The 25,192-nt window shown below is 39.7% G+C and overlaps 1 pseudogene; it reads right to left on the bottom strand.

Moving 5' to 3' along the window:
* Nucleotides 1–4,439, bottom strand: part of LOC132693066 (heterogeneous nuclear ribonucleoprotein A1-like) — a 35,590-nt pseudogene extending 31,151 nt beyond the window's left edge.
* Between the last annotated feature and the right edge of the window lie 20,753 nt (nucleotides 4,440–25,192).

The raw sequence follows: 25,192 nt of genomic DNA, 5'->3' as shown, positions 1-25,192 counted from the left end.
CTTAGTTGATAAGAGTATAGGAACTGTCTTTTCTGGTACTTTGCCTATCAGGTACTTAGAACCATATTCAAAGGTCAGAGATTCAGGCTCCACTGGGAGGACATAGCTCATCTAGAGCTGATGGAATTGTTTCCTAGATGGGGGTGGAGATCCCAGACCCAGAAGAGGCAGTCCCAGGCTACCCAGAATGAAATCTCAGTCCATGTGGCTTCGATGTGTTTCTAAATTTTTTAAGTTTATTTATTTTGAGGGAGAGAGAAAATGCGTGAAAGAGGGGCAGAGAGAAAAAGAAAGAATCCCAAGCAGGCTCCGTACTGTCAGTGTGAAGCCTGATGCAGGGCTCAAACTCACAAACCATGAGATCATAACCTGAGCCAAAGCCAAGTCGGGCGCTTAACAGACTGAGCCACCCAGGTAGGGAGCTTCTGAAGTAAGTGGCCAGCATTGAGTTTTTTGGATGAAGCTTTATCTGCCAGCTTCTGACCAGGGTAATCCACTGAGGTCCCTAACTTGTAGCTATTGTTACACTCCCTTTAAAGGCCAAATTAAACCTCACAGGGTTGTTTTGTTCAAATCAGGTAGGAAGGGGACATTGATTTCTAGATATTTGCAAAGGTACAATTTTACATGTACCCTGGAATGACTGTCTCAGATTTTCCTACTACAACTTTCTTTCCTGGCCATTATAAGCTGCTTCTCTCTGTTACTCATCCTGATGAGCTCACACAGCTCTTTCTAGTAGTGACCCTCATTGATGTCCCCCTCTCAAATTCAGGAAGACAAGACTTATAACTACACTTCCAAAATGTCAGCCTTGCCACTAAATAGCAAGACTGGAATGTAGACCTGCCCCCTTGAGTTTGGAGGCTTGCCCTAGAAGCTGCCATCCTGAATCCCAACTTCTCAGAAAGGGGTGGTTCTACAGTGACATGGTTAACAAAGAGGAGATTGGGTGCTCTCTTTCACTCCTGTCTCCACATGGAATTAACCCCATGAACAAAACTATGCTGAGCCTCCTCACTCTCCCTAGTCCCAAAATGCCTATTATTTCTTACTCTAGAATTAATGTGGAGGTGTCTTTTCCCAGTTTCCAGGATTCATGGTGTAGATTACTATAGTGTGGTCTTGTGATATTAGTGGTACTTTGGTATATTTCTCCAAATCTAGGTCATTCCATGTTGGCTAAGGTCAGGTTGTCATCCTATAAAGGGTCAGGGTCCTAACAGAATGGAACCCATAGTATGTAAGCATGTTCATATGTAAATCTATGTTAATACTTCTTACAGTCAATATATCATAGTATCCAAATACTGTGTGATTTCAGAATGATGACTATACTATGATTTGTAACTTCGATTTAATTAATAATTATTAAATTTGTTACGTTGACATAGTAAATAAATTCTAACACAAGAATGAACATTATCAGTCTCCTTCATAGTCTTGACCACCATGACCTGCCCCTCACCAGAGGGTATCATCATTCCACGTGTCTATACAATTTGATTAAGAGTTTTTATTAAAATCCTATACATTTATGATGATATTTATGAATTTTCTGCAGTAAAGCCTAACTTTAGTATCTTGGAATGAGATATTTCCTTAGCAAGGGTAACTAACATAATTATTGGCGGGCAGCCTATAAAATCATACAAATATTATTTATGAACTGGTCAGTTGTGTTAGCACCATCATTTAGATATCCTTTGTGTTTTATAGCAATCTTCCCAATGTCAAGCTTTGGCATACATTTCCCAGAAAATTAAAATCTTAAACGTACCCTTAGGGCTTAATAATCAAATAAACAATAATTATAAAATACATCTGATTCATAGAGCTCATTCAAAAGAATACTGCTCAACTTTAGTTTATCTCAAATCGCTCTAATATCTCAAGTTTGTAACATAAAACAACAACTTGGGATGTAATTTTTATCAAAAATTTTTTATTGCCTGATTAAATCCTAAACAAGCCACTAGATTTAAAGGTATGCCAGATGATGATTAAAAGCAATCCCCCACCATCTAATGAATTGGCAACCAAGCTAATGTGCTCTCAAAATATACATAGGTATGGAACTGGAATTCCTCCAAAGCCAAATCCATAGTGGAGCTGTCATCTTGTTTTTACTATCTGGGACACATAACCCTTGGTCTTCCTCACACTGGGCATTCTAGCAGGACAAGCAAGGAAGTGAAGTAGCTCAAGGACTCTAGTGATTTTGCCAAACTTTTATCAGAATTGCACTTAGTCTAAGAAGTTTCCTACAACCTTACTTTTTTCCATCAGAGGTTAGACATGCACTACAGTAGACATGCATCACCTGGCTTCCTCTCCATGTCATAGGTATTTTCTCTAATATATTTTCTACATTTTTAATCCTGTCTATCTTGGCATCTGCTTCTCATGTGATACCATGAGTCATCTGAGGAAAAATATGATAATGGGGGGATTTGGAATGTGCTCGTCCATTGCCTAATAGGTAAAGAGGATCCCATACTTGGTAGACTGAGCATGAATAGAACCTGTCACAAGATACTGGCTTAATTGATAAAGATTTCACCAAAGGAAGCTTGAAAAATGCCCTGCTGAAAGGGAATGCTACAAGTGCAATGATTCAGGCTTTGAAAATACAGAGGGAGAAAACCTACAAAGACAGCAGAGTTGATGATTTCAGAGTTGCACTGATGCCCTGCAGCAGATAAAGGAGAGACTGGGTTGTTAACAAGCAGTTTCTGGGTAAATGTGATTCACAGGGCCTCTGTGGTCACTTACAAAGAGGCCTGAGCTTCTGCAGTGGAAGGGCAAGCATAACTAAACAACAATCTCAAACCTAAGTTATTACTATCACAGAGCTCTAGAGACACTGGAATGCTTAGCCAAGGTATTTTTGTTAAGCAAAGATCAAGACCCTGGTGGGTAAAACCTGGAACTTGAAAACATCGCAACTGGATATATGGATGGATACCCCTGAAGATCTTGGCTCTATAAAACCCTCTGAGTTTGCAGAGGTAGCCCAACTTCCCTAGGGAGAGCTAGAACTTTCCCTGGGCTGGAAGATGCTGCAGGAGTCTCTCCTCCGCAAGACAACATCTTCTCCCCTGGAGCTAAACCCATTTCCTTTCCTGCCTTGTAGGGTGGTAATTAGAGTTAAATCTCAGCATAACCCAACTGGGGGTGTGTTAGGCCTGATAAGAGAGGAGAAAACTATTCATCCGTTGCAAGAAGTAGCTAGCACATACCATCCGGGGTCAGGAGAATACACTTAGGTTTGGATTTCAAGGGTGCCTAATCAAGAGTGGGGCTATAATATAAGCCTGGGAAACCAAGAATTCATTGATTTCAGGGTACGCTCTCAAGACACTGGCAAGGACCCCAGGGGATGGAGCGCACACTCTGCTGAGATAGTAATTAGAAGCCTAGAAAAGGTGGTTGGCTTTCCCAATGAAGTGAGAAAAGCCCAAGTTGCTTTTAGGTAGAGGAAGGAATATAGAAGCTAAGGGAAGTGGACATGCTGGAATATCCAATAGCACTAAAACCCTAAAATTTTTATTGATGCAGTAAACCTTTGACTTTTCAGAATTTACCTCTTACCCTCATCCATATGCATGTGCCTTACACAGGCCTCCAAAATATTAGCCACTTTTTGCTCATCTAGTCAGATCACCATGATGTCATTGATATAATGGACGCTTGTCACCTCATGGTTCAGATCTCTTTCAACAAGATTGCCACCCTCTGGCTGCCATTCTGATCTCACTGCTGATTATAATGGTTGTGCCCACTTGGCTTCTAATGGTTATCCACTGTCACTTGCCTCTACAGTTTCAGAATCTGATCATTCCCTTTGCTTTCAGTGGCTCCAGTTCTGCAGTGTCAGTTTCTACTGTCAGCTCTGGCACAGAGAAGACAGACACCACTGAACTGCTTCATTATGATAATGCTTCTCTCATTAGCACATTACTCACTCTTTGCTAGACAATGTCTCCTCCATGCCTTCCTATGGAGCAGTTTAGGTCAGCTGGAACCCTTCAGAAGTTCCATTTCATTATCCAGTTAGGAGGTACCCCACTGCGGCCTGAGGAAAGACACAAGTGCAACAGTGGTAAATGACCTGGAGGTCTGGGCTATATGCTTTGCTGTTTTGTCCTCCAGCCTTGCTCATGCTTGACTCTGGTTGTAACATTACATCTAATGAAGAATTATTACTGAGACCACCCAATCTAAAGATTTGTGGGTTCTGATTTAACCCAATTTATGAAGGCTTCGAAGTCACTTGGCATACCATGTTCAGATGTTTCATCTGCAGCAAGGCCCAAACAGCAGGTCAGAAGCCGTTTTGCAAACAGTGTATAATTCTCGGCTGCAAATGACCTTGCTTTAGAACCCTGGCAGTCTTCATTGTGATTCTCCCATTGAGGCTTGCATGAACTCCACATGTCCTCTTTCCCACCCCAAAACCTCCTCAGCTCCCTTGGGGTAGAGTCCCTTTCCTCCCTAATCAGCCTAGCACATCCTTAGCTGGGTTATGTTGTGACTAAAATCTAGTTATTGACTGAGTGTACATATGGTGGCAGGGGTGGGGGGTCTACATTGTCATGAACAAGGAGACAACTAATCTTTAATAGGGAAGACTGGATCAGTTCTGTTGGTGCCTGGGTTCTGGGGGATCTGGGGATTTGAAAGTGACCCCATTCTGTCCCAAACAGATGTTGACATGCAACATTTGCCTTATTGAGAATTAAACCTCATTGAGAATTAAACCTTCTTTGCAGCTTTGCTACTCCTTTTATTATTTTTTTTTAACGTTTATTTGTTTATGGGAGACAGAGAGAAACAGAGCACAAGCAGGGAAGGGGCAGAAAGAGAGGAAGACACAGAATCCAAAGCAGGCTCCAGGCTCTGAGCTGTCAGCACAGAGCCTGACATGGGGCTCAAACCCATTAACCGTAGAATCATGACCTGAGCCAAAGTCAGATTAACCGACTGAGACACCTAGGTGTCACAATAGCTCTGCTATTCTTATGATTGAATCCAGGGTCTGGTCCTCTGCCCTCTGGCTGTAGGAGATAAGAGCCTCTTTAAATGCTATCAAGAAGGTCTTTGGCTTTCACACTTAGCTTTTAATTACTGATTAAACACTCTTAACTTTTATTTTTCCAAGGTGCCGATTGTCCTTAGCAAGAGTAACCTCATTCCACTGTAGTTATGTTGTATTTCTCATGTTTCAGAAATGCTTGGTATAGTGTACCTGCTGGTTCATTTCCTTCTAGTTCACCACCAGTGAACATTTTAACAATTTTAGTCCGTTAATAATTTAGCCTTGTGCCAGGAGTTATCAGTACACTGCCTACCATCATTGATGGGGTCTGTACTGGTTTCCTAGGGTGTCACAACAAATTACCATAGACTGAGGGGCCTAAAATTACAGAAATTTATTCTTTCACAATTATGGAAGCCAAAAGTTGAAAATCAAGTGTGTCAGCAGGTCTGTACTCCTTCTGAAGGTTCTATAAAAGAATCCTTCCTTGCTTCTTCCAACTTCTGGTAGCTCCTGAAGTTCCTTAGATTGTGGCAGCATCACTCCAATCTCTGCCTCCACCTTCACATGGCCTTTTCCTCTGTACGTCTGTCTCCTCTTCTTATAAAGACACCAGTTATTGAATTTAGGGCTCACCCTACTCGAGTATAATCTCATTTTGATGCTGAAGTAATTACATACACAAAAACACTATTTCCAAATAGGATCACATCTTGAGGTTTTGGGTAGGCATGAATTTTAGGGGGTATTATTGATTCACTACAGGGTCCTCATTACCAGCTGATTGGTGATAATCCAGTTTCAGAGTCCCATCTTAGTGCCAGGAATGATCCAAGAAGGCCAATGCTGTCAAAGGAGTCACATGTTCTACTGACTGAGCCAGCAAGGTACCCCTGCTCTTAAACTGAACACATATGGAAAGGATGGATAGAAAGCAGGATGCGGCATAAGGGGAAGTTGGACTATATCATAAACTTTAAACAGACCTTGCCAGATCCCACAGGAATCTCTGAAGCTGAGAGGATCCCTTACCATTGTTCTGAGTTGGGTCAAGAAAGCAGAGGCTTCAATGAGGATAATCAGCCCTCAACCATTGAATGTGGACTGTCTTGGGAAGGGGCTGTGCTCTCAAGCAAGGTGTGCCTCTTAGGCAAGATGTGAAGACTTACAGATAAGCACTCAGCAGTGGAGAAACAACATTTCACTCCTGAAGAAATATCTGGGTGGTACAGGGCACCATCCACTATGCCTATCGTTGATCAGGGCTGAAAATCAATTTATTTTATAAAACTGAAATAGTTTAGACAAGTCACTGTTTTTGTTCCCAGAAAAATAATTCAGAGGACAAAAAAAAGTGTAAGAAGCCTTGAAAAGCAGTTTAGTTGGTTGAGATGACTAAGGTAAGTTATGAGATGTACAGTTTGGAAAGTAGAGGGAACACTTACCCCAAAAGTGGAAGCTCCTCCACCTGGCTGGTGGGGTGGGGATTCCACCCTGTGATTGATGAGTTTTGGGGAAGGATGTGGCAGACACTTCAGCTCCTCTCTCTTTCTCTCTCTCTGATCTTCCCTTCTATAAGGAGAAGACATGTTCTTATCTGTTCCATTCTGCCATGGCATAAACTTTTCAGGGTCTTGATGATTAGTGATGATGAACATCTTTTCATGTGTCTGTTGGACATTTGAATATCTCCTTTAGAGTAAAGGCTTTCAGATCTTCTGCCCATTTTTTAATTGGATTGTTTGGTGTTTTGATACCGAGTTGTATGAGATTTTTATATATTTTGGATATGAACCCTTTATAAATTATATTGTTTGCCAATATCTTCTCCCATTCAGTAGGCTCCATTTCCATTTTGTTGGTGTTTTCCTTTGCTGTGCAAGCGCCTTCTAGTTTGATGTTGTCTGATTTGTCAATTTTTGCTTTGGTTGCCCTTGCCTGAATAGAGATTCAAAAAGTATTGCTCAGACCAATGTCCATACTTCCTATGTTTTATTCCAGGGGGTTTATGGTTTCTGGTCTTACATTTGAGTCTTTAATCCATTTTGAATGTATTTTTGTATATGGTGTAAGAAAAATTTCCAGGTTTATTCTACTACACACAGCTATCCGATTTTCCCAGCACTATTTTTTTTTCAATATATGAAATTTATGTCAAATTGGTTTCCATGCAACACCCAGTGCTCATCCCAAAAGGTGCCCTCCTCAATACCCATCACCCACCCTCCCCTCCCTCCACCCCCCATCAACCCTCAGTTTGTTCTCAGTTTTTAACAGTCTCTTATGTTTTGGCTCTCTCTCCCACTCTAACCTCTTTTTTTCCTTCCCCTCCCCCATGGGTTTCTGTTAAGTTTCTCAGGATCCACATAAGAGTGAAAACATATGGTATCTGTCTTTCTCTGTATGGATTATTTCACTTAGCATCACACTCTCCAGTTCCAACCACGTTGCTACAAAGGGCCATATTTCATTCTTTCTCATTGCCACGTAGTACTCCCTTGTATATAAACCACAATTTCTTTATCCATTCATCAGTTGATGGATATTTAGGCTCTTTCCATAATTTGGCTATTGTTGAGAGTGCTGCTGTAAATATTGGGGTACAAGTGCCCCTATGCATCAGTACTCCTGTATCCCTTGGATAAATTCCTAGCAGTGCTATTGCTGGGTCACAGGGTAGATCTATTTTTAATTTTTTGAGGAACCTCCACACTGTTTTCCAGAGTGGCTGCACCAATTTGCATCCCCACCAACAGTGCAAGAGGGTTCCCGTTTCTCCACATCCTCTCCAGCATCTATAGTCTCCTGATTTCTTCATTTTGGCCACTCTGACTGGCATGAGGTGATATCTGAGTGTGGTTTTGATTTGTATTTCCCTGATGAGGAGTGACATTGAGCATCTTTTCATGTGCCTGTTGGCCATCCGGATGTCTTCTTTAGAGAAGTGTCTATTCATGTTTTCTGCCCATTTCTTCACTGGGTTATTTGTTTTTCAGGTGTGGAGTTTGGTGAGCTCTTTATAGATTTTGGATACTAGCCCTTTGTCCGATATGTCATTTGCAAATATCTTTTCCCATTCTGTTGGTTGCCTTTTAGTTTTGTTGGTTGTTTCCTTTGCTGTGCAGAAGCTTTTTATCTTCATAAAGTCCCAGTAGTTTATTTTTGCTTTTAATTCCCTTGCCTTTGGGAATGTGTCAAGTAAGAAATTGCTACGACTGAGGTCAGAGAGGTCTTTTCCTGCTTTCTCCTCTAGGGTTTTGATGGTTTCCTGTCTCACATTCAGGTCCTTTATCCATTTTGAGTTTATTTTTGTGAATGGTGTGAGAAAGTGGTCTAGTTTCAATCTTCTGCATGTTGCTGTCCAGTTCTCCCAGCACCATTTGTTAAAGAGACTGTCTTTTTTCCATTGGATGTTCTTTCCTGCTTTGTCAAAGATGAGTTGGCCATACGTTTGTGGGTCTAATTCTGGGGTTTCTATTCTATTCCATTGGTCTGTGTCTGTTTTTGTGCCAGTACCATGCTGTCTTGATGATTACAGCTTTGTAGTAGAGGCTAAAGTCTGGGATTGTGATGCCCCCTGCTTTGGTCTTCTTCTTCAAAATTACTTTGGCTATTCGGGGCCTTTTGTGGTTCCATATGAATTTTAGGATTGCTTGTTCTAGTTTCAAGAAGAATGCTGGTGCAGTTTTGATTGGGATTCCAGCACAATTTGTATGCTCTCGCCTCCTTTGTCAAAGATTAACTGGCCACATAAGTATGGATTTAATGCTGGGCTTTCTATTCTGTTCCATCCATCTGTATGTCTATTATTCTGGTATGCCAGTATCATACTCTATTAATATGTATATATATTTATAGTATACATCTTGCAGTATGGGATTGTGATACCTTCAGGTTTGTTTTTCCTTATCAAGACTGCCTTAGCTATTTGGGGTCATTTGTGATTCCATACAAATTTTAGAATTATTCCAGTTATGTGACAAATACTACAGGTATTTTGATAGGGGTTACATTGAATGTGTAGATTGCTTTGGGTAGTATGGGCATTTTAACAATATGAATTCTTCCAATCCATGAGCATGGACTATTTTTCCATTTATTTGTGTCTTGAATTTCTTTCACCAGTGTCTTACAGTTTTAATGTACAGGTTTTTCACTCCTTGGTTAAATTTATTCCTAGATACTTTATTCATTTCAATGCAATTGCAAATGAGATTATTTTCTTAATTTTTATTTCTGCTACTTCATTTTAGTGTATAGAAATGCAACAGATTCTGTATATTAATTTTGTATCCTGTAACTTTACTGAATTCATTTAGCAGTTCTAGTAGTTTTTGAGTGGAGTCTCTAAGGGTTTCTATATATAGTATCATGTCATCTGCAAATAGTGACAGTTTTACTTTTTCCTCACAAATTTGGATACCTTTTATTTCTTTTTCTTGTCTGATTTCTGTGCTTAGGACTTCCAGTACTATGTTGAATAAAAGTGGAAATAATGGGAATCTTTGTCTTTTTCCTGATATTGGAGATGTAGCTTTCAGCTTTTAACTGAGTATGATGTTAGCTATGGATTTGTCATATATAGTCTTTATTATGTTGTGGTATGTTTCATCTATTTCCACTTTGTTGAGAATTTTTACCATGAATGAATATTGTATTGTGTCAAATGATTTTTCTGCATCTATTTAAAAAAAAAGATTGTATGATTTTTCTTCTTCTTTTTATTAATGTGGCACATCACATTGATTAATTTGTGAATTTTGAACCATCCTTGCTTCCCTGAAATTAACCCAACTTGATCATGGTGTATAGTCCTTATAATGTATTGTTGAATTTGGTTTGGTTTTGGTCCCTTATAATCCATTGTATTTCTGTGGTATCTGCTGTAATTTTTCCTCTTACATTTCTGATTTTATTTATTGGGTTCTTTCTTTTTTTCTTCTTCAAGAGTCTGGCTAAAAGTTTATCAAGTTTGTTTGTCTTTTCAAATAACCAGCTCTTAATTACATTGATCTTTTCTATTGTTCTTCTTTTTTAGTTTCTATTTCATTTATTTTCACTCCAATCTTTATTATTTCCTTCCTTGTACTAACTTAGGGCTTTCTTTGTTCTTTTTCTAGTTCCTTTAGGTGTAAATTAGATTGAGATTTTTTCTTATTTCTTGAGGTGGTCCTGTATCACTTGAACTTACCTTTTAGAACTGTTTTTGCTGCATCCATAGAATTTAGAATGTTATGTTTCCATTTTCATTTGTCTCGTGGTACTTTTTGATTTCCTCTTTGATTGAATCATTGATCCATTGATTGTTGAATAGCATGTTAGCTTCCATGTGTTTGTGTATTTTCCACTTTTCTTCTTGCTGTTGATTTCTGACTTCATACTGTTATGGTCAGAAAAGATGCTTGCTATGATTTCAATCTTCTTAAATTTATTGATGCTTGTTTTGTGTCCTAACACATGAGCCATCCTGGAGAATATTCCATGTGCATTTGAAAACAATGTGTATTCTGTTGTTTTTGAGTGGGATGTTCTAAATATATCTGTTAGGTCCATTTGGTCTAATGTGTCATTCAAAGTCATTATTTCTTTGTTGATTTTTCTGTCTGGATGATCTATCCATTTATGCAAATAGGACATTAAAGTCCTCCTACTATTATTGCATTACTATCAGTTTCTCTGTGCGCAGGCATGCTGGTGTGTGTGGGGGGTTGACCTCTGACTGACTGCAAGGTCTGGCTGCGAGTATTATAGATATTATACTGTGGCTGCCCACCCCATCCCCAGTGGAAGAACTTGGAAGGGGCTCTGTCTGGCACTGGCTGAGTGTACTATCCAGGTGTGATGGGGTGGGGAGCTACTTGGGAGGGGTTCTGAGGCAGGGTGGGTAAGTTGGGAGGGGTGAGTCTTAGTGGAATGCTTGAGTCAGACTAACAGTACTGGCACAATAGATGGAGAGTGTCAGAAATGGTACCTGCCAGTTCTGGGCCACCCAGGTAGAAGAGAAGTTTTTTAAAATGCTACCCAACAGGGGCACGTAGGTGGCTCAGTCAGTTAAGCGTCAGACTTCAGCTCAGGTCATGATCTCACAGCTTGTGGGTTAGAGCCCCACATCGGGCTCTGTGCTGACAACTCAGAGCCTGGAGCCGGCTTCGGCTTCTGTGTGTCCCTCTCTCTTTCTCTGACCCTCCCCTGCTCACATTCTGTCTTTCTCAAAAAATATATATATATAAACATTAAAAACATTTTTTTAAGTGCTGTCCACAAGTGATTTTGTTCCCACAGAATGTTCCAGTAGAAACCTGCCCATCGGGCACATGCCTTAAAATTAGTCAGTATATCTCCTTCATGTGTAACTCAGGCACTTTTTTTTTTTAATGTTTATTTATTTTTGAGAGAGACTGAGACAGAATGCAAGTGGGTTAGGGGCAGAAAGAGAGGGAGACACAGAATCTGAAGCAGGCTCCAAGCTGTCAGCACAGAGACAGACACAGGGCTCGAACCCATGAACTCAAGATCATGACCTGAGCTGAAGTCAGATGTTCAACTGACTGAGCCATCCAGGTGCCCCAGTCTCAGGCATTTTTCAAACTGCTGTCCCTGCCCTGGGACTTGGAGCAAGTGAGAAAGTGCACATGCCTTTTAAGAGCAGAGTGTTGGTGGGACACCTGGATGGTTCAGCTGGTTAAGCATCTGGCTCTTGATTTCAACTCAGGTCATAATCTTGTAGTTTGCAAGTTTGAGCCCTGTGTCTGGTTCCCCAATGCTGATGGTACAGAGCCCATTTGGGATTCTCTCTCTCTCCCTCTCTCTCTGCCCCTCCCCCACTCTCTCTCTCTAAAAATAAATAAAACTTTAAACAAATAACGGAGTATTGGTTTTGTGCTGACCTTCAACTCTCCTGGACATAGTAAGCCCCACTGTTTTGTTTTTTTTTTTAATGTTTATTTTTGAGAAAGAGTGCAAGTGGGGGAGGGACAGAGAGAGAGAGGGAGGCACAGAATCTGAAGCGACTACAGGCTCTGAGGTGTCAGCACAGAGCCTGATGCAGGGCTTGAACTCACAAACCATGAGATCATGACCTGAGCCAAAGCCGGATGCTTAACTGACTGAGCCATCCAGGTGCCCCAAGCCCCATTAGTTTTAAAAGTCAGCATGGGTGCTGGTCTTTCTGGTGCAAGTCCTCCAGGCTGTGGAGCCTGATGTTGGGCTTGGATACCTTATTCCTCAGGAAAGGCCTCTATGGTTGTGATATCTCTCCCACTTGTGTGTCCCAGGGCTGAGGATGTGGGTCCTAACTAAACTGCATCTTTACCCTTCTATCTGTCTGGATGTGGCTTTTTCTTTATTTCCTTAATTGTGTATGAACTGGTCTTCAGTTCATTCTCAATACTCATTCATTCTTAACAATATAGACATATTATTGTATACTAGATTTTGGTTTATCTGTGGGGAAAAAGTGAGCTCAGCATCTTCCTACTCTACCACCCCTCTGTTTTTATTTATGTGTTTTTTTCCAGTCTTTGTTTCCTAGGAGCTGATTGTGTTTCCAGCATTCAATGAAAAACAAAACAAGACAAACTCCTATAAAGTAATAAGAAAAAGACCAATGACCCACTGGAAAAATTGGCAAAGTATATAAAATGAGAGTAATCTAGTAGAGAACCTGGGCAAAGTATATGAATTATGAACAGACAATTCACAAAAAACAATGGCCCTTAATCATATGAGAAGATGATCACCTCACTTATAAGATAAATGTAAATTAAAACTACACTGAGCTCTTTTCCTTTCTTTCCCTAGAAGTGGCAAATAGGTGGCTGAAGAGGTGATGAGAACAAGAAAGTTGGGCTGGGGACCTGGCATGAAGCCTAGAAGGTGCCCAGCCTAGTCAGGAGTTGGGTTGTATGTAGAGAGACTGAGCAATAATGACAGCCAGAGAAGGGATTTATAAATATGGAAAAATTGAAGGCTAGAAAGAACCTTTAGAAGTTGGGGTTGTAGACAACAGTATGAACTCGTGCTTTTAGTATGAAGAAATAGATACAGGTATGTGTGTGTGCATGTATGCACACATATATTTCCTAGTTCTGTTTCTTACACAAACCTAAGAGATATCCCAATAACAATGAGCATTCTAATTACTCTGTGATCAAAAAGAATGAAATCTTGACATTTGCAACAATGTAGATGAAACTAGAGTATATTTATGCTAGGCAAAATAAGTCAGTCAGAGAAGGACAAATATATGATTTCACTCATATGTGGAATTTAAGAAACAAAACAGATGAACATAGGGGAAGGGAAGCAAAAATAAGATAAAAACAGAGAGGGAAACAAACCATAAGAGACTCTTAACTACAGAGAACAAACTAAGGGGTTGCTGGCAGATGTTATGGGTGGGGGTATGGGCTAAATGGGTGATGGGCATTAAGTATGGCACTTGTTGGGATGTTGTATGTAAGTCATGAATCACTAAATTCTACTCCTGAAATCATTTTTACACTGTATGTTAATCAAGTTTGATTTAAATTTTGAAAAATGAGGTGCTGATATGCTAAGATATGGATGAACCTTGAAAACACGTTACGTGAAAAAAGACCTAAAAGGCCAGATTTTGTGAGAATCCATTCTATGAAACGTTCAGAAAAGGCAAATCTGTAGAGACAGTGTTGTTTAGTGATTGCCTGGGGTGGGGAGGGGGGGTGGCATGACTGCTAATAGGTACTAGGTTTCTTCTTGAAGGTGATGAAAATGTTCTAAACTTAGAAGGTGGTGATGGCTGCACAAATCTGTGACTATACTTACATCATTGAATTGTGTGCTTTAAATGTGTGAATTTTACAGTACATGAGTTATATCTCAATAAAGATAATTTTAAAGAAAACAATGAGCATTCTAAATGCCCAGATGTTGGTTTCTAAGTACTTCAAAAGGTACAAATTTCCAGTTATAAGATAAATAAGTCCTGTAAATGTAATGTACAGAATGGTAACTATAGTTAACAGTACTGTATTGTATACCAGAAAGTTGCTAAGAGAGTAAATCTTAAAAGTTCTCATCACAAGAAAATTTATAACTGTGTGAGGTGATGAATGTTAATTCGACTTATTGTGGTGATTATTTTACAATATACACATATATAAATAATTATGCTGTACACCTAAAACTAACACAATGTCAAATGTCAATTATATCCCAATTTAAAAAAATTAAATACCATCCTTCTCTAAAAAGAGCGGCCAGGAACTTATGGCTTCTAGGCCAAATCTAGTTTACTGTCTGGTTTTATAAATAAAGTTTTATTGGAACACAGCCATGCCCATTCATTATCTATGGCTGCTTTTGCACTATAACAGCAAAGTTAAGTAATTGTGACAGAGCCCCATGTCTCACAAAGCCTAAGATATTTACTATTCAGCCCTCTCCAGAAAATATTGAACTCTGATTTAAAGAAACCAACCCCCCTTAGAGAAACGGATGATTCCAAGGATAGGTCAGGGAAAGTTTAAGATGAGCTTGAGATATCTCGTGCCAGAAAGTAAGGAAATGCTCAAAGGACTTGGAGTCAGCTTTCAGGGGCTCCCACTGACCAAATCTGGGACAATTTGAGCATCAAAATAAAGGACAGTGATGGATTATAATGGAATAAAATTGTGTAAGTACATACTGATAAACATATGAGAAAGAATTAACTCTTTTTCCTTACAACAGAATGTCAACTGATGTAGAAAAAAATGGGGGAGGGGCACCGGGGTGGTCAGTCAGTTAAGCATCCGACTTCAGCTCAGGTCATGATCTCACAGTTCATGGGTTCAAGCCCCGCATTGGACTCTGTACTGACACAGATTCTACCTCTCCCTCTTTCTCTGACCTTCCCCTGCTTGCAGTCTGCCTCTCTCTCTCTCAAAAATAAATTTAAAAACAAATTTTTTAAAGAAAAAATGGGGGAAACCCCAACTATTTGGCAACCATTACAATGCTGATTGGTTCTAGTGGGATCCATCAATGGATGCTAAGTCTGGTAAGTGGAAATTTGAGATAGTCCAATATTCCATTTCTCATCAGAGATCTTCTCATAAAATTCTTCTCAATTACAAAGGGAGAAATGGCAGGCTTCTCCACCTGTACATCCACCAGACACCAACTAAAGCAGGTAATCAAGGTTACCATAAACTGTGTCAAGGTGAGTCACTGTCCTGTGCCTGAGTACTGACGTACTGAGAAGAGCATAGTATCATTTGTACACAGTAATGTTCCATTTCCTTCGATATTGATAACCTGAATAGGATGGTTATATTGTGGCTTTATAAGTAAGAGAGGATCTTTGTGTTCCAGAAATACACACTGGAGTATTTAGGAGTGAAGGGGCATCATGTTAGCAACTTGCTGTCAAGTGTTTCAGAAGACAAATAGTGACAATGGCTATTTACATAGGAGGAGGGTTACAGAGCAGACAGGCTAAATTATTAATAACTGAAGAATTTTGGTGAAGGAGACATGGTAGTACTTTACTGTTCTTGCAACTTTATTAAAAAATTTCAAACTTTAAAAATCCACTGAGATACCTTGTAAAAACATATATTTATAATATAAAATGGTTTCATGAGTGGCTTTTTGGCAAGGGGTTACAAAAACATGTGATTAAAAATCTTTCATTGTGAGAAGGCATAAATAAGGTTTCTTATGAAAGATGGTTTGTCACTATTAAATTTTAAAACGTATATACTCTTTGACCCAGTAATTCTACTTTTAGGAATTGACTCTACAGATATACAAACCTATGAATATGGGATAATCTTCAAGTTACATGAAGTGTAAATAATTAAGTGCAGAATTTTGAAATATGCAACCATTTGTGTAAAAAAGGAAATGTGCATACATATTTACCTATAATTACTAATAATATCTAAGCGAGAAGAAACCAGATGGCTAGGTATAAGGGTAGACAAGAGACTTTGTTCCTTATTCTAAAAGTAAAAAGAGTATTGATACAAGAGATGTGTTTATTTTTGGAATCAGTGTTAGATTCCACCTCTTCATGGGAGAAACCATAATTTCTCATTGCTTGAATCTGGACTTCGGCCAATTAAATGTGGTAGAATTGCAGTGTGCCATTTCCAAGACTAGGTACTAGACATATGTAATTGCCATGAGAACATGCCCAGGAAATTTGGTTGGTAGATGAAATACATAGACAAGAGCCAATAACCCCAGCTGAGATCATCCTAGACTAGCTAACAGCTAGCTAACCACCAGAGTGAGCCCAGCCAAGACCAGATGAACTGCCCAGCTAAAACCAGAAGAATCACCCAGTGGACCTGCGGATGATTTTTAATGTAGCATTAGTGTGATAATAGATAACATATACTCAGCATGAACTCCTCCTTATTGGGTCCTATGCGAGTCTTGGTGCATAACAGAGCTTGCCTACAGCTATGAACCTAGAAGTCCAAAAGTATATTCAACTTTCCCTTGTCCTCTTGGCAGCTGGCCATGGGCACATGACCAGGACTCAGTTAATCAAATGCTTGCATATGGGACTTTGAGTACTGTTCATCCACTAATGAAAGTGTCTCCAGTATCCTAGTTTCTTGGTGTTGCTTGCTCCAGATTAATTTATGGAGGCATTACCAGGTGTATGAGGTCCTAGCAGTTATGCCTGTGTCTTCAGCCCCTTCTTGTGTTGAACTGTTGTCTTGAAAACTGATTTTCCTGCTCCTGAGAATTCCATAGGCTGCCCAATATCTCTCATTAAGTTTATTTTCTGTTTACAGAGGATGGCGGGCCATTTTGTTTCTAAGTTGAATGTCATTCATTTAGACATTTTTTTTTTGAAATGGATTATCCTGGGATCTTCTGGCATGGACAGTCCAAACTGTAACATTGGTAGTTGCAGGGAAAGAAAGTAGGGGAGAATTTTAGGAGTGGGGATAGTATTAATGTGCCTCTACAGTATTTGCCTTTGAAGCATAAAAAGATGAGTTCAATAAATCCCTATTATTATGATATAGCACAATCAAAAAAGAATTTATTGTATGCCTTTGCATTGGAAATGAATTGTACCAAGATTTAAGCCCTAACAACTTTTTACATTAGGAATGACCAAGATTCAAGCTTTTGAACTCTATTCTTAATCCACTACTTCCTTAGGTTTGTAGTTTATAAATTTTGACTGCTTTCATCTTGTCTTGAAAATAAATTTAGAATCACAAATAATAGCAGTGTGTTTAAATGCCTTCTTTTGTCCCTAAAAAAGTATCTTGGGTATGGATCTCAAAAAATTGAGGAAAATTTGAATCAGACAAGGAATTGGACAACTACCAATTTTCCCATCCCTTGGCTGCCAGTTGTCTCCCAATTAGTTTGAGGTTCAACAGAACTAAGACCCTGGATAAGTTTCAGCTGGCATCTGTTCAATATTTAAATCTCTCAAATATATCATCTCTCATTCCATAGTTTAGACTCTCATCTCTCAACTAGACAATTAGAGCAACTTGACGCAAGATTGGAAGCAGAAACTGTTATTCAACATAGTATTGGAGGTCTTAGCCTCTGCAATCAGACAACACAAAGAAATAAAAGGCATCCAAATCGGCCAGGAGGAGGTCAAACTTTCACTCTTTGCAGATGACATGATATTCTACATGGAAACCCTAAAGATTCCACCAAAAAACTGCTAGAATTGATTCATGAATTCAGCAAAGTCGCAGGATATAAAATCAATGCACAGAAATCAGTTGCATTCCTATACACCAACAATGAAGCGACAGAAAGAGAAATCAAGGAATCCATCCCATTTACAGTTGCACAAAAAAACATAAAATACCTAGGAATAAACCTAACCAAAGAGGTGAAAAGTCTATACACTGAAAAGTATATAAAGCTTATGAAAGAAATTGAAGAAGGCACAAAAAAAAAAAAAAAAAGGAAAAAGATACCATGCTCCTGGATAGAAAGAACAAATATTGTTAAAATGTTGATACTACCCAAAGCAATCTAGATATTCAATGCAATCCCTATCAAAATAACACCAGCATTCTTCACAGAGCTAGAACAAATAATCCTAAAACTTGTATGGAACCAGAAAAGACACTGAATAGGCAAAGCAATCTTGAAAAAGAAAACTAAAGCAGGAGGCATCACAATCCCAGACTTCAAGCTATACTACAAAGCTGTAATCAGCAAGACAGTATGGTACTGGCACAACAGCAAGACACTCAGGTCAATGGAACAGAATAGAGAACCCAGAAATGGACCCACAAACGTATGGCCAACTAATCTTTGACAGAGCAGGAAAGAATATCCAATGGAATAAAGACAGTCTCTTCAGCAAGTGGTCCTGGGAAAACTGGACAGCGACATGCAGAAGAATGAACCTGGACCATTTTCTTACACCATACACAAAAATAAACTCAAAATGGATGAAAGACCTCAATGTAAGACCGGAAGCCATCAAAATCCTTGAGGAGAAAGCAGGCAAAAACCTCTTTGATCTTGCCCACAGCAACTTCTTACTCAACATGTCTCTGGAGGCAAGGGAAACAAAAGCAAAAATGAACTACTGGGACCTCATCAAAATAAACTTCTGCACAGCAAAGGAAACAATCAGCAAAACTAAAAGGCAACCGACAGAATGGGAGAAGATATTTGCAAATGACATATCAGATAAAGGGTTAGTATCCAAAATCTATAAAGAACTTTTTTAACTCAACACCCAAAAAAAACGAATAATCCAGTGAAGAAATGGGCAAAAGACATGAATAGACACTTCTCCAAGGAAGACATCCAGATGGCCAACCAACACATGAAAAAATGCTCAACATCACTCATCATCAGGGAAATACAAATCGAAACCACAATGAGATACCACCTTGCACCTGTCAGAATGGCTAACATTAACAACTCAGGCAACAACAGATGTTGGCGAGGATGCAGAGAAAGAGGATCTATTTTGCGTTGTTGGTGGCAATGCAAGCTGGTGCAGCCACTCTGGAAAACAGTATGGAGGTTCCTCAAAAAGCTAAAAATAGAACTACCCTATGACCCAGCAATTACACTACTAGGCATTTATCCAAGGGATACAGGTGTGCTGTTTCGAAGGGACACATGTCCCCCCATGTTTATAGCAGCACTATCAACAATAGCCAAAGTATGTAAAGAGCCCAAATGTCCATCGATGGATGAATGGATAAAGAAGAGGCAGTATACATATACAATGGAGTATTACTTGGCAATCAAAAAGAATGAAATCTTGCCATTTGCAACTATGTGGATGGAACTGGAGGGTATTATGCTAAGCGAAATTAGTCATACAAAGACAAATATCATATGACTTCACTCATAGGAGGACTTTAAGAGACAAAACAGATGAACATAAGGGAAGGGAAACAAAAATAATATAAAAACAGGGAGGGGACAAAATAGAAGAGACTCACAAATATGGAGAACAAGCTGAGGGTTGCTGGAGGGGTTGTGGGAGGGGGAATGGGCTAAATGAGTAAGGGACATAAGGAATCTACCCCTGAAATCATTGTTTCACTATAAGGTAACTAATTCAGATGTAAATTTTAAAAAATAAGAAATAAAATTTAAAAGATTGGAGGCAGAAAGACCAAGTTTATAACAGGGGATAGGCCTTCTGTGATTTGGTTTCTGTTTACTTCCCACTGCAACTTCTGCAAATCCCAGGGTAGAAAGTACCTGATTAAACCCTTTTTTTTCTTTCAGAGCACCGAGTCCTTCACATACTGTTCCCTATGTTATAATGTACTTCCCACTTAATAAATATCTACTCATCCTCCAAATCTCAACTCATGCATCACCATTATGTAAATCTCCCGGTAGAGTTGACCATTCACTTTCTTTTGCAGCCCTGCTGTATATTTAACTCTATTTCTACTATAAAGTATTGATTTCCTTGTTTTGTCTCCCATTGTTCAGAGTTCCTTTATATCCTCATGTCATAGGCTATTATACTAGAGCACTGAAATCATATCAATGGATAGTCTTGGAGGAATAAAAAATCTTAAATCACAAAGGTTCAATTTTCTATTCTACAAAAAAAAAATTTTAAGTGTTCATCCTGCCAATGAAAATGTCCCTGACATTTAAGAACCATACTTAGAAAAAGAGTGACTAGATGAAAATGCATGACAATTACTGACTAGGCTTTCAAACATTATTCTCAAGAAATCTATCAATCACATTAATTAAAGGAAGAGTCCTTTCTTCCTTCTTAACTAATATGAAAGGCTGGCAGGGTATCATGGAAGTTTTACAATCACTGGAGTCAGCCATGGTTTGAATCTGGCCTTAGATAAATTTCTTGCCCTCTGGATCTCAGTTCCTTGAATTAAAAGTCTTGCATTGCACTGCTAGTTATCTTTCTTTAGAAATACTTATATAGTTTTGTAACTTTTCTTTTTTTAATGTTTAATTATTTTTGAAAGAGAGAGAGAGTGTGAGCAGGGGAGGGGCAGAGAGGGAAGGAGACACAGAATCAGAAGCAGGCTCCAGGCTCCCGGCTATCAGCACAGAGCCTGACGTGGGGCTTGAACCCATGAACCATGAGATCATGACCTGAGCTGAAGTTGGATGCTTAACCAACTAAGCCACCCAGGCACCCCCAGTTTTGTAACTTTTCTAATGAACATGCTTCATAAGAGCCACCCACTTTTCTACGTTTAAAAAATACTGACCATAATTATATGTACTAGTTTGGAAACATGTCCATGTCCTGTTTGGAAGGGGGGGTGGGGGGGAATGTGGAACAAGTGCACTTATCCTATTGAGCATTTTAAAATTCTATACATAAATATGTACATATTTGTGCATTAAAATGGTTAGAGGAGAAATCACCAAAACTGAAGTATGTAATAAATGAAATAGGGTGGGGGAAAAGCATTAAAAAGAAAAAAACCATTAGTAGTTCTATTTTGATTGAAATATTATGTTAAGGACACCGTCTCAGTCCATTTGGGCTGCTATAACAAAATACTACAAACTGGGTAGCTTATAAAAAAAATTTATTTCTTACAGTTTTAGAAGCTGGGAAGTGCAAGACCAAGGTGCCAGCATGGTCACATAGAAACTGCTAACCAAGAATACCTTACCCAGCAAAGTTTTCCTTTAGAAATAAAGGTGACATAAAGCTTTACCTAACAAAAGCTGAGGGAGTTTGTCACCACTATGCATGCCTTATAAAAAAGGCTGATGGACATTCAAGAGGGAACTTGTTGGGATGAGCACTGGGTGTTACATACAAGTGATGAGTCACTAAATTCTCCTGAAACCAATACTACACTATATGTTAACTTGAATCTAAAAACAAACAAAAGGCTGAAACAGTTCAAGTTAAAATGAAAGGATGCTAACTACTAACATGAAAACATGGAATTATACATTACACTAGTAAAGGTAAGTATATAGTCAGATTCAGAATACTCTAATACTGTAATATGGTGCTAAATTATTATATTGTCCACCTGAAACTAATACAACACTGTATGTTAAGTATACTTAGAAAAAAAGAAAGAAAACATAGGGGGAAACCTCCCTGAAATTTGTCTTGACAATGATATTTTTATATTACATCAAAGCACAAGGAACAAAAACAAAAACCCATTTGTTGGATAAGGGATTAATATCCAAAATATTTAAAGTACATACAATTCAATATAAAAAATCTGAATAATAAATGTCAGAGGACCTGAATAGACATTTTTCCAAGAAGACATATAGTGGCTAATAGGTACATCTTTCGTCATCAGGGAAACGCAAATCAAAACAAGGTGATATTGACACATGTATGTTATATGCCAGTTACATCCCCTCAAAATTTTTTTTAAAAAGTTAAAGCCTTGAGGTATCACCTCACACCTGTTAGAATGGCTATCAACAAGACAAGATAACAACTATTGGAAAGAATGTGGAGAAAATGAAATACTTGTGCACTGTTCGTGGGAATGTAAATTGGTTCAACCATAATGGAAAATAGCATAGAAGTTCCTCAAAAAGAAAAAGCAGAACTAGCAGTAATCCCACTTCTGGGTATATATGCAAGGGAAATGAAAACAGGATACTGAAAAGATATCCTTCCATATTCATTGCGGCATTATTCAGAATAGCCAAGATACAGAAACGTCCTAAGTGCCTGTCAACAGACTAATAAAGATGATGTGGTATCTATAAATACACAAACACACAATAATATATTGGTCAGCATGAGAAAGCAGGAAATCCTGCCATTCATGACAATATGGATGAATCTTGAGGACATTACACTGAGATAAGTAAAAAAAAAAAAAAAAAGTCAAATACTATAGTACAAATTATATGTGGAATCTATAAAAGCTGAATTTGGGGGGGTTCCGGAAGATGGCGGCGTAGGAGGACGCGGGGCTCACAGCGCGTCCTGCCGATCACTTAAATTCCACCTACACCTGCCTAAAGAACCCAGAAAACCGCCAGAGGATTAGCAGAAGGGAGTCTCCGGAGTCAAGCGCAGACTAGAGGCCCACGGAAGAGGGTAGGAAGGGCGGCGAGGCGGGGCGCGCTCCACGGACTGGTGGGAGGGAGCCGGGGCGGAGGGGCGGCTCGCTGGCCAAGCAGAGCCCCCGAGTCTGGCTGGCAAAAGCGGAGGGGCCGGACAGACTGTGTTCCGACAGCAAGCGCGACTTAGCGTCTGGGAGGTCATAAGTGAACAGCTCTGCTCGGAAAGCGGGAAGGCTGGAGGACAAAGGGAGGGAGAGCTGCTGAGCCCCCGGACGGCAGAGCTCAGCTTGGGGGGGAACAAAGGCGCCAGCGCCATCTCCCCCGCCCATCCCCCAGCCAAAATCCCAAAGGGAACCAGTTCCTGCCAGGGAACTTGCTCGCTCCGCGCAAACACCCAACTCTGTGCTTCTGCGGAGCCAAACCTCCGGCAGCGGATCTGACTCCCTCCCGCTGCCACAGGGCCCCTCCTGAAGTGGATCACCTAAGGAGAAGCGAGCTAAGCCTGCCCCTCCAGCCCCCGTGCACCTTGCCTACCCACCCCAGCTAATACGCCAGATCCCCAGCAACACAAGCCTGGCAGTGTGCAAGTAGCCCAGATGGGCCACGCCACCCCACAGTGAATCCCGCCCCTAGGAGAGGGGAAGAGAAGGCACACACCAGTCTGACTGTGGCCCCAGCAGTGGGCTGGGGGCAGACATCGGGTCGGACTGCGGCCCCGCCCACTAACTCCAGTTATACACCACAGCACAGGGGAAGTGCACTGCAGGTCCTCACCACTCCAGAAACTATCCAAAATGACCAAACGGAAGAATTCCCCTCAGAAGAATCTCCAGGAAATAACAACAGCTAATGAACTGATCAAAAAGGATTTAAATAATATAACAGAAAGTGAATTTAGAATAATAGTCATAAAATTAATCGCTGGGCTTGAAAACAGTATACAGGACAGCAGAGAATCTCTTGCCACAAAGATCGAGGGACTAAGGAACAGTCACGAGGAGTTGAAAAACGCTTTAAACGAATTGCAAAACAAAATGGAATCCACGATGGCTCGGCTTGAAGAGGCAGAGGAGAGAATAGGTGAACTAGAAGATAAAGTTATGGAGAAAGAGGAAGCTGAAAGAAAGAGGGATAAAAAAATCCAGGAGTATGAGGGGAAAATTAGAGAACTAAGTGATACACTAAAAAAAAATAATATACGCATAATTGGTATCCCAGAGGAGGAAGAGAGAGGGAAGGGTGCTGAAGGGGTACTTGAACAAATTATAGCTGAGAACTTCCCTGAACTGGGGAAGGAAAAAGGCATTGAAATCCAAGAGGCACAGAGAACTCCCTTCAGACGTAACTTGAATCGATCTTCTGCACGACATATCATAGTGAAACTGGCAAAATACAAGGATAAAGAGAAAATTCTGAAAGCAGCAAGGGATAAACGTGCCCTCACATATAAAGGGAGACCTATAAGACTCGTGACTGATCTCTCCTTTGAAACTTGGCAGGCCAGAAAGGCTTGGCACGATATCTACAGTGTGCTAAACAGAAAAAATATGCAGCCGAGAATCCTTTATCCAGCAAGTCTGTCATTTAGAATAGAAGGAGAGATAAAGGTCTTCCCAAACAAACAAAAACTGAAGGAATTTGTCACCACTAAACCAGCCCTACAAGAGATCCTAAGGGGGATCCTGTGAGACAAAGTACCAGAGACATCACTACAAGCATAAAACATACAGACATCACAATGACTCTAAACCCGTATCTTTCTATAATAACACTGAATGTAAATGGATTAAATGCACCAACCAAAAGACATAGGGTATCAGAATGGATAAAAAAACAAGACCCATCTATTTGCTGTCTACAAGAGACTCATTTTAGATCTGAGGACACCTTTAGATTGAGAGTGAGGGGATGGAGAACTATTTATCATGCTCCTGGAAGCCAAAAGAAAGCTGGAGTAGCCATACTTATATCAGACAAACTAGACTTTAAATTAAAGGCTGTAACAAGAGATGAAGAAGGGCATTATATAATAATCACAGGGTCTATCCACCAGGAAGAGCTAACTATTATAAATGTCTATGCGCCAAATACCCGAGCCCCCAGATATATAAAACAATTACTCATAAACATAAGCAACCTCATTGATAAGAATGTGGTCATTGCAGGGGACTTTAACACCCCACTTACAGAAATGGATAGATCATCTAGACACACAGTCAATAAAGAAACAAGGGCCCTGAATGATACATTGGATCAGATGGACTTGACAGATATATTTAGAACTCTGCATCCCAAAGCAACAGAATATACTTTCTTCTCGAGTGCACATGGAACATTCTCCAAGATAGATCATATACTGGGTCACAAAACAGCCCTTCATAAGTTTACAAGAATTGAAATTATACCATGCATACTTTCAGACCACAATGCTATGAAGCTTGAAATCAACCACAGGAAAAAGTCTGGAAAACCTCCAAAAGCATGGAGGTTAAAGAACACCCTACTAACGAATGAGTGGGTCAACCAGGCAATTAGAGAAGAAATTAAAACATATATGGAAACAAACGAAAATGAAAATACAACAATCCAAATGCTCTGGGATGCAGCGAAGGCAGTCCTGAGAGGAAAATACATTGCAATCCAGGCCTATCTCAAGAA

This window comes from Panthera onca, chromosome B1, assembly GCF_046562875.1.
Source record: "Panthera onca isolate mPanOnc1 chromosome B1, mPanOnc1 haplotype 2, whole genome shotgun sequence".
Classification (NCBI taxonomy): domain Eukaryota; kingdom Metazoa; phylum Chordata; class Mammalia; order Carnivora; family Felidae; genus Panthera; species Panthera onca.
This window is presented reverse-complemented; position numbering and strand designations above follow the sequence as displayed.